Genomic DNA, 12,007 nt, shown 5'->3' with positions numbered 1-12,007 from the left:
TATACATAACCTTCCACTGCTGGTCAGTGAATATCTAGTAGTAGTGCACTCAACAAACTCACATTCTCACATCTGCAGTGTATTATTATTATCGAGTTTAGCTTCATACCTTGTCCAGAGGCAATGTGCCTGGTCACTGAGCCAATGTATGATTTTCTGGCATGCTCCCAGTCCTCCTCGCTGTCAAAGACCACTGGCCTGGAATAGACACAACCTTTATACAAAAATACACACAGCAGTCGACCACAAGACAACATGCCAGCAACATGGCATCAAACAGGCCTGTATCTAGCCTGCTACATTAGGGTGGGCTGGTAGGGGGCAACTTTGGTGGTAGGTTGCCAGAGGTTGTGGGTTCGGGGATGGGGATGGGGATTAAATTGCATTATATTCAGTGGCACTGGAAGTACTTTTAGGTAGGGGGTGCTGTAAGGAATGGACTCTCGGTGCTGCCCACACCGAAGAAAATTTTACGTTTTTTGGTTCATCCAAGAATATTTAATTTTAAATTAACATTAGGATTATACTGTTGTGATGTCATTATTCAGTATCTTCTCCTTTTCACTCACTTTCATGTAAGCACCTGCTCTCCCTTTAGTCGTTTTACACTACAACAGACAGCAACACAGGCATAAACACTGAACTTATTATTATTATTACGGAAAACCAGATTATGATGAAAATCAAACACTTTTGAAGAGAGAGCGCATGAAATAAGATTAGAGCTGGGAAGCACAAACTGTTTTTTAATGCATTTTGTTGCTGTTATAAACACAAGACAGCCAAATCCAACAATTTCAAAAATCCCATCTCTTGCCACCAGGGGGTGCTGCAGCACCCTCAGCACCCACCTTCCAGCTCCCTTGATTATATTCTAATTTATAAATAATGGTTTGAAGCAGGGTGTAGAAGCCATTTCCAGAGTTAAGTGTAATTGGGGACACCACATTGTTCCAGTAGGAGTCACCATTCTGTTTTGGGTCACCAAACTGTAAGTAGGAACTTTCACTCAGCTGACAGGCCAATGTTTACATTATTATTGTCAAAACTATTCGCAAACTATGTACAAACTAACTATTTACAAAACTATTGCTATATTTCCAAGACGTTTAGTCTTATTCAAACTCAAACTGAAAAGTGACAAAGAAAACTACTTTGAAAGCAGATTGACTTACCCTAAAAATAAATAAAAATCCTTCATCCAGTTTAAAATAATCAACTCCATAACATTTCTTTTCATTGGATGATCTTATTTCTCAAATCAAATTAAAGACTAATCCAGTGAGACTTCTCACCATAATAGACTTGTATAGCTGAAACAATTACCCAATAAATCTAGTCAGATGAACACTGATGAGCCAGGAAACTCAGATAGATAAGTATATGAAAATGTTACAAAAAAAAAGATATGGCTTCACCTAGAGATAACTACGAAGCCAGGTTCTCAAAGTGGGAGGCGGGCCTCCAAACAGTTTTAGGGGAGGCTCAGTTAATGGAAGTGAAGAAATATGACATTAGTTATCAAAAGGAGATGACATAGAATAGCCTAAATGTGTGTGAATTGGAGATAGTTCAGAGATGACAGTGTTTTGTGGACGTTTTTCCCCACTTTCAGGAATATCAGGCTATCTTGGCTCAATTGTTGAGTGTCTATCTATGGGATGGAATAACATGGTCCCATAGGCATCGGAATTGAGAGAAACTAAGTCAGTAAACAATGGGGGGGTTTGTCTGAGGGGAGGTCCACAGTCTCAAGACATTGAAAATAACTGTACTAAGCCATGGCCACAACTTGCACATCGTGCCTGATGTGGTCATCCAGTACCTTTGACTCTTTGCAGCCTCTTTCCTCCTGGGCTGGGGTCTGCTCTGGTCTGGCATGACCACAACAACTGATCTCATCTACAAACAGCACAGGGGGTTCTGTTTGTGGGGGTATATTTACACACACAGCACATACACTACTGTACCAGTTTGGACCCAAAAGTATTTTTTTTTACCATTTTCCACATTTTAGAATAATAGTGAATATATCAAAACTGTTAGCCTTTGCTGTAAAACTTATGGTTAATTACTTTAAAATGCCCAGTAAAATATCTTAAAAACATTGAACAGTATAAAACTGTAACATGCATTGCATCATGGGAATTCTATTATAAACTAGAGAACATTACTGTATAATGTTACCGATATCGAGTGATATGAAATATTTTATATTGATACTTTTGATATATATCACCCAGCCCTAAGCTAAGGTGACTTACTGCAAGATCTGTTCCTTTTCTGTTTTGCAGGCAACTGTAACCAAGATATCTATTGAAGCAGAGGAGGATTTGCCTGCTACACCGCGGCTCATCATGCTTGGTAAGTTAAATATTTGCTTTTAGTAGATATTAGATAAGAATGCTTGTGTATGTTCTGTTATGCTTGTTAGGTATCAAAGTCAAGTTGCCCTGCACAGCTCAAATATATTTTTTTCCCTTGATATTATTATTGTTATTATTAATTTTTAATCATCTAATTATTTTGTTTCAGTCCGAGTGAAATGCTATGTCTCAACCGATTCTAAATATAGTTGAATTGCTCTAAGACACCACACATGTGCTAAAAAAACTTAAAGAGATCCAATATATTCAGAACTCCTACTTGGTCACGATGGATGTTGAGTCTCTTTACACCGACATAGAAAACACAGATGGCCTAGAAGCCATCCAACACTACCTCCAGCAGAGGCCCAATCCTGAAATGCCTCCCACAGACTTCATCACACAACTCACAAACTGGTCCTTAAAGAACAATACTTTTCTATTCCAGGACCGACTCTACATACAAATCAAAGGAACAGCCATGGGTGCGGCTTACGAGTTAACCAGGTTAACTTGTTATTATTATTATTATTATTATTATTATTATTATTATTATTATTATTATTATTATTATTATTATTATTATTATTATTATTATTATTATTATTAACTTGTTTAAAAACATATAGGCATGTAATTCAAGTCTGCCTTTTATTTCATATTTCATACAGTTCAAATAAGACTTTCTGAGCAAGACCAGTTTGACTTGTTTACCGTAAATTTAAAAACATATAGGCCTGTAATTCAAGTCTGCCTTATTTAAATTGGTGTTTAGCCCTAGTTGCACTTCTGTTGCACTTTTTTGTTCATTTAGGTTTATAACAGTGCATGAAGGAATTGTGTATTAAATTAATGTGCTATTTTTTGTGCAATAAATTTGAGTGGTTTAAAAAAAAATCTGAAATTTGGGTCGCGACTTCATGACAAGGAAAATAGTGGGTCCTGAGGCTACACCAGTTGAGAACCACTGAACTAAAGGACTTCCATCAATACCTTAACACCACCAACCCCAACATCAAACTCAGCCTAGAATACGGTAACACAGATACATTTCTTGGATTTAAAAATCTCAGTTGACCAACATGGCTGTCTGCACACATCAATATATAGAAAAAGTAGTGACAGAAATACCATTCTGATGGCGGACAGTTTCCACCCAAAAAGCCTAATTTCAAACATCCCATATGGCCAGTTCCAGAGACTCAGACGGATCTGTGACACTGAAAGTGATTTTGAACATCAAGCCAGAGATATGCATTGTAGATTTACACAGAGGGGTTACAACAAAAACACCCTCTCTACAGCTCTTACTAGAGCTCAGTCTCTGGACAGGAATGAACTTCTGAACAAGAGACCACGAGAACAACAGCCACCTAGAATCTATTTCACTACACAGTACAGCAACATGGCCTATGACAGGGCTATTCAACTAAATTGTTCAGGGGGCCACATTGTCAGAAACCTAAGGGACCGGGGGCCGGACCGTTCCCCGAGCCATTATATGTACACTTGACACAACCCGCCACCACATTTTCGCAGCCGTGCTGGAACTATTATTAAATAGGGGGTGCTGTAAGGAATGGAATCTCAACGCTGCCCGCTAGGGCAGCATCGAAGAAAATTGTATGTTTTTTGGACTTTTAACCATATTTTGAAGAATATTTAATTTTAAATTAACATTAGGATTATACTGTTGTGATGTCATTATTCAGTACCTTCTCCTTCTCTCACTCACTTTCATGTAACCACCTGCTCTCCCTTTAGTCGTTTTACACTACAACAGACAGCAACACAGGCATAAACACTGAACTTATTATTATTATTATTATTATGGAAAACCAGATTATGATGAAAATCAAACACTGTAATGTAACAAACGTTACAGAAGGACGAAGAAGAAACGAAGGAAAAATAAAATAAAAAAGCTTCTCCCGGGGCAGTCATAGATCTTTGTCCCCCACCAAAAAAAAAAAAAAAAACTGGCGTGCCGCCAGTTGAATAGGCCTGGCCTATGACATCAGACACATCATCACAAAAAACTGGGACATTCTATTAAGTGACCCCTCCCTCAGCGCAGCCTTTCCAGAGCCTCCAGCCTTGGCTTTCAGAAGGCCACCAACACTGAGAGAGAGCCTGGTGAGGAGTCACCAACCGGGCCCCAGGCCCACCACCTGGTTCCCAAAACCAACCGGCACATACAGGTGTGGCTCTTGCAATCATTGCAATAACATAAAGAGAGATAACACTTTTGTGGACATCTTCAGCCACAGGATTTTTCAATATCGGAGCTTTGCAAATTTTAACACTACGTTTTTGGTCTACAGACTTGAATGTGAGTGCGGGTCCTTCTACATCGGCCGTACCAAGCGCAAGCTGAGGGAGAGACTGGCGGAACACAAGTACGCAATTCGGACCAACAACCCCCTCTACCCTATGGCTCAACACTACAAAACTGCAGGCCACACCAGTCCTGACACTCTGAGGGTCATGGTCCTAGAGGTCATCCCCAGAAACGTGAGAGGAGGTGACAGATTGAAACACTTGCTCAAACGTGAGACGCTTTGGATAAACACCCTCAGAGCCACCACCTTCCCTGGCCTGAATGAGGACAATGATTTCTCACCGTTTCTCTAAAAGAATAATAATTTTTTCGTTTTCTGTTGTGTTGTGATTTTAGGTGTGGGTCACTGTCTTGGCCCACTATGACTTGTGTGTGTGTGTGCGCCTGTGGTCATCTTATAACACTGTTGCACAGAGAACACTTTAAGATTCAGCTTGCCTCTTTATAATTGTTAATAGTATTGATTGTGAATAAAATATTATTTTTGATAAACCCTTCTAGTGGCTAGTGTTTGACTGCTTGCTTTTTAGAGGTCCAAGACCTGCTCTGCATTTCTTTACAAGATCATATATAGTTTACCCACCTTCTTTTTTTCCCCCCCCACAGCCACTGGTGCACTGGTGGCTGACTTCCTGGTGGAGGCCAGGCGGTCTGGAACCACCACAACTGATTTAATCTACAAACGGCACAGGGGCTTCTGTTTGTAACCATGTAACTACAGGGTAACAAGACTCTACTTATAGTGTAACTTAAGGTGACCAGATTTCAGAAATGAAAATCGGGGACATTTCCAATTCGGCAATCAATATATCATTAAAATATGCAATGTTATAATCTATGAAATACAAAAAATGGACAATCCCAAATTTAGCCTAAGTTTGGAGCGTTATTTAGCCCCCTTACTGACAAGCTAGCACGACATGGTTGTGGCCAGGGGATGCCTTAGGTCCTCTAGTTTCATATGATATTCACTCTAGCTTTAACAATGACCCTGCTACAGCCTCTGAAAAACAGCAATCTCAGCCGCAGATGAGGAGTAGAAAATCGGGGACATTTTCGGGGACAGCTCCAGCCGGGGACAGGTCACCAAAAACAGGGACTGTCCCTAAAAATCGGGGATGTCTGGTCACCTGAGTGTAACTACGGGGTACAAGAAGTGAATTTAGCCTGTAACTACAGGCAAAGAACTTTTATGGAAAGAACTGAAAGCTCCATATTGCCCCATTGCAACATCAGCGCCCAGCAGCCTCCGCCATTTTTTATTTTTGGAAGCGTGACAGCGCCAAAAGAACCTCGCACAGGCTCGCAGTGGTCAGCTGCGGTAGCGCGGGCCCCTATAATCAGCCTCTCTAAACAGTAACTCAACGGGAGAACACTCTAAATTTCGTGGATTCACATCTTTTCTGGGCGTACTGCAAATCTTGACTGAAGTGGTGTAGTGCAGGGATGTAAAACAACAACCATATTGTGGAAACTAAGCAAAATGTTTCGTTTTCTTTGTTTAGTTTTTTCAAGATAAATAGCTAATGCGGCTGTCGTCCACTCCGTCAGAAGTGTGTTGCCATGGTTTTAACCTCGGGTCCTTTGCATTTACTATTTATCTTGAAAAAACTAAAAGAAAAAAAAGAAAAATTTTGCTTAGTTTCCACAATATGGTTGTTGTTTTACATCCCTGCACTACACCACTTCAATCAAGATTTACAGTACGCCCAGAAAAGATGTGAATCCACGAAATTTAGAGTGTTCTCCCGTTGAGTTACTGTTTAGAGAGGCTGATTATAGGGGCCCGCGCTACCGCAGCTGACCACTGCGAGGCGCATTCTGTTTCCAAAAATGGCCGGAGTTTCGTCTCTTTCCTTCCATGCTCTTTGCTACAGGGTAACGAGATCTGTACTTATAGGGTAATTACGGGGTACCCCCTAAGAAGTGAATTTAGCCTGTAACTTTGTTGTTATTTTTTTGTATTTTGTACTGTGCTGTTTTTTTACTATTTCTATGATATGGATCTCCCTGGGTCTGAAATAAAGAATTGAATTGAATTGAATTGTAACAAGATCTGTATATTATAAGTATAGTTTACCCACCTTTTTTTTCTGGACTGGACTGGTGTCTGGGGTGTCACTGTCCACACTGACGTCTTCTTCGAGTTCCATTTTCACCTGATTGGGATTTAGCCACATCAAAATGGCAACTTGCATCGTTAATGATAATCACAGAATTATTATGAAGACGTTTGTTGACGTTTTAACCAGAGTTGGGGTCCGTTACTCAAAAAAGTAATGTATTACACATTACACATTACTTTAAAAAAAAGTAATGCCTTACTTGACTTGATTACTCCCTGGAGAAAGTAATTCGTTACACTACTCTACACTACTTTTGCGTTACTCCGTAACATCGCCTGAGATGCATTGTCACATAATCAGTGTTGGGGGTAACTCATTACAAAAGTAACATATTACATGTAATATATTACTTTTAGCAGTAACTCAGTAATATAACTTATTACAAATAGGATTTCAGTAATATTATACCAGTTACTTTGTCAAGTAACACAGGTTACAAATTGAATTGAGTAACGAGTTACTCTACACAGACAGTAATATTGTAAAGTAACTTATTACTTTCAAATGAAAGTAACTAGTAATATGTAGTATATTACATTTTGAAAGTAACTTGCCCAACACTGCACATAATTTGCCAGTTAACAATACAACATTAAACCTTACATATGATTCTGCATCGATTCACAAATATCAAAAATCGATTATTAAAAAAATAATAATATATATATATATATATATATATATATATATATTTAATAATCAAATAAAATAGAATGTAAGTACATGCATGCAGTTGTTTATTTTAATTATGGATCATAATACAATGCAATTCCAAATGCACTTTTATTTTAAAAGGAGCCACACAGTGAGAAAAAAGAAAGTGAGAAAAAATACATCATGTATTGCGGAAAAAAGTGATGCATCGATTTAAGATGCATCGAGATGCATCAAGATGCATCGATAATCGTTATCGAATCGAATCGTAGCCCCCTGAATCGTAATCGAATTGAATCGTGAGGCCAGTGAAGATTCACAGCCCTAATGCTCATATATTAGCACAAATCTCTATAGTAATCAATCAATCAATCAATCAATCAATTAATCAATCAATCAATCAGTTTAATACATGTCCCAGAAGGGCACTTTGGTTCACATCAGGTAATAAGGTAGGTTGCAAAACTTTTCCTGTCTGATGATGGCTGTCCGTTCCCTGCCATCTGTATTTTGCTCAATATGTTTCTGAAAAATGGTGATTTCAATCTGCTGTTGAAACTGGCAACATTTCCTCTACCATGTAGAGGCAACAAGCCTGTCCATCTCTGATTTTGATGTTACCTGGTGAAAAGCAAGCTTTCACTGCACCCACTTCACTAGAACAGTTATATTTGCGAGGGGTATTTACAGACCCCATCGCTGTATGTGGCTTTCTCTTATGGTTTACATTTCATTTCATTTAATTTGGTCCAATATTCAAATATTCCAGAATTGCATGTTGTGTTAAAATAAATATTATTATATTATATATATTGTGTACCCTAATATAAAGTGAAATATATCCTTATCAAAAAAACACTCAGTCCTGGTGAGATTCGAACCCTGAACCCCAAGATTGTTAAATTATAAGTTTGGTTCTCTACCATCTGAGCTAACCAGCCTATTAGTTGGTTGAGCCATACTAGAGGTCTGTAGAGTCAAAGACTAAGTATTATGTTCTATCCACATACTACTTTCTGTTCAAGTACTTTGAATGTATGTTTGAATGTTGTACAAGTTTTTAAGATATATTCCACCCAAATACTACCTTCTCTCCAAATACTTATAGTTTTAAAGGTATATTCCATCCAAATACTACTTCATGTCCAAGTACTTAGTTATGTTTTAGCCAAATACTACTTATGTCTAAGTACTTGTGTTTTAAAGCACAGAATATACCTTCAAAACTATAAGTACTTGGACACAAAGTAGTATTTGGGTGGAATATACCTTCAAAACTATAATACTTGGTCTCCGGCTCTACAAATTGATAGTATGGCTCTAACACACAACAGGCTGGTTAGCTCAGATGGTAGAGAACCAGACTTACAATGTAACAATCTTGGGGTTCAGGGTTCAAATCTCACCTGGAGGGAGTGTTTATTTGATAAGGATATATTTCACTTTATATTAGGGTGCGAAAAGAGTAACTAATGGACAGGTAATAGTAATGAGTAACTAACAATTAACTCACAAACTGACCATTGACTAACCATTAACTAATGAGTAATTACTCTACTAAGGAACAAACAACTAATCATGAACTAATGATTAACCTATATACTCACAATGTGACCTTAACTAATGATTAACTAACGATTAACTAATATATTCATGCACTGACATTTATTAATCATTAACGAACGATTAACTACTCTACTCATGGAACTGACCAACTAATCAGTAACTAATGATTAACTACTATATTCATGAGCTGACATTTAGTAATCATTAAGTATTGATTAACTACTCTACTCAGGAACTTAGATAGGCTACTAATCATTAACTAATGACTACCTACTCATTAACTATGATTAACTAGTGATTGACTAATGACAAATTATTCCTTAGCTACTCATTAACTAACTATTAGTTAATGATGTTTACTAGTAACTACTACAGTATTTGTGTACGTTATTGTAAAGTGTTACCGACTAAATTGATCAATTGAATTCAACATCTGGCAGCAACATGTCAAATATTCTATTTTTTCATGGCCTTGGCCACACTGATCCGTGGTGTCTGTCCGTGTGCGTTCATTTCTCTGTTCACTTCCATTCATTTTCAATGACAGCTGTCCGACTGTCCGTGGAGCACTCATACTACGTATCCAGAAAATTTGCATACGTTTTGATGGACAGAAAGTTGAAGAGGGATGAACTTTTTCTGGATGGACGTATCGGATGGTCGGATGGTCGGATAGTCACTGTCCGTTTAGCCAATCAGAGTCGAGGTCTCGAGAGGAGGCGTTCCGAGATTTGTTTCAACTTTTCAAAGAAGATGGCAGAGGCGGTGAACGAGGCTATAAGGGATTCCCCAGCAAAATGAAAATTGTGTGATTTCACTAGGATTTCAGTGACTAGAAGTTAGTCCAAGGGGAGAATGTAGTGCATATACTTATCTCCAGTTATCTGCACATGATCTACATTATATTATACTCGCGCTGTTCATGTCATTTGCATCGAGTCACATTTCCAAGGAGCTGCACGCAGGCTGCGCAGGCAGGCTCGCCGGCCGCGGAGCAGCCCCGGCGCTTTGGGCGAGGGGTTTGACGTAGACTCAGTTCTCATCAGACAGACATCTGTCCGTTCAATAATTCTGTCCATTTTCTGACGGATCAGTGTGGCCAGTGCTTCTCTGACAAAGCTCCAAATTCCAACATGCATGGTGATGAAAATTGCCCACCATTGTAACGCTAATCTATTGTCTGTCATTCCATTCATCAAATTTCGCTTTCTTTGTCTTTTTCCCCCGCTTTCATACTCCAACCACACGCTCCTCATTCCGCCATAAGTTAATGTTAGCTAACGTTAAAACGAAGTTACAAGTGTGTGCATTACAAGTACTTACAGTCAATCTGAATCTTTCTCGACGTTTAGACTTGTGAAACTATACATAGTTAACTACAACGTGATGTTTCCGTCGGAGTAGAGCTGCTGTATCTGCTCTGCTCTGCTGTCAAGTGTCTCGCGCTCGCGGGCCGGGTACCACGCCAAAACAATAGCCTGACTCCGCCAGACGGGGGCGGCATTGTTCCACAAATTCACAATAACAAATGTGAACGAACTTACATCCATCTGGCAGCGTCAGGTTACCAAAACAACGCGAGACTCTGTCATTCTATTCTGGGCACCTTTCACCCCGCTTTTTGTCATGGGGCGTAAACCACGGAACCAGAATGAACACCGGAAGGCAGTGCGCCAAAAAACGTCTTTGTTGCCGTTAGCTTGACGTCTCTTGCCTCGATTAACCACGAAGGTAAGAATTTCAGGGTTAATTTCGGGCTGTGGCGGCTAAATAATTCTTACTTTCAAATTAATCGACAAGATACATTATTTGTCACTTAACCTAGCTCATTAGAAAACCTTGACCACACAAAACGCAACTAACTAACTAAGCAGAAAACACAACTGAAACGTTACTGACCCAAACAATTTCTGTCTGACTTGTTTTGAGCCCAAATTTTGGCCTCAATCATACAAGTGAAAATTGAGCAGTACGAGTTGGGTTCTGAGTTCTGAGGGACAACTTTTTGCGCTTTTACTTTGAAGGCGAAATCTGCCAACCGGAAGGCTGGTGCCGGTAGCTGCTTGTAGCTCGCCACAGGCAGGAGGACAGAGCGGATTCCATTGGAAAGCTGTAGTGTAGGTAGGTAGCTAAAACGGCAGTAAAAAAACAAGGGGAATCGTTCAGCAGCTGAAGAAACGGGAAAGATTTAGACAATATACTGAGGGAATCATTTGAGAAAACTCAGACAAATGCGTCTGGGTGACAGAATGGACAATATTATGATTTGGAGCACTTTGGTTGGACATCGTTTTGCAGTACTGTGAAACGTTCAATTCAGAAGGTGGCGGTAATGCACACAATTATGTTTGCCAACCGCCATTAAACATCAGAAGAAGAAGAGGGAAATCGTTGGCTTGTATGTGTCGGTTAACGATGTCACCTCTGGGATGAATCCACCACGGTATGTCGGTTAAATGCTGCTTAATGTCTGGGTACGTTAATGTAGTCATATGGTAGGAAAACATGAAAACATGCTCCTTTCCACTTTTAGCCTCCCTCTCATTCTTCCAGGCAAATTAGCAGGCTAGCCCGTTTGTGTTTTGTCTCAAGATAGCATGTGTGTTTGCTCATTCTAATCCACCAGCTGATGTCATATCTAACCTAGCTAAACCCTCTCCCCTCCAGCTCCCACACCTCTGTGGAGATACATGATTAGCCTGGACGATGAGCAGGAGCAGAGGATAAAAGGAAGAAGAAGAAGCAGCGGCTGGCTGCCTGGCTTCCTGCAGGATTTCCCCAGGCTGTTTTGTTTGATTGTGGAAATGGTAAATGGATGGTCTGTGGAGGAGCGGCGGCACTGAGCGGAGCTAGCTGGCCGACTGTCCCGGCTAGCAAGGCGACGTTTCCAGGCTTTTGGATGACTGTTGAGCCGGGGAGATCACCTACCTTCCCTCTCTGTTGAAGGAGTCAGG

This window comes from Poromitra crassiceps (assembly GCF_964638095.1).
Source record: "Poromitra crassiceps genome assembly, chromosome: 10".
Classification (NCBI taxonomy): Eukaryota; Metazoa; Chordata; class Actinopteri; order Beryciformes; family Melamphaidae; genus Poromitra; species Poromitra crassiceps.
Note: the sequence above shows the minus strand (reverse complement) of the source record.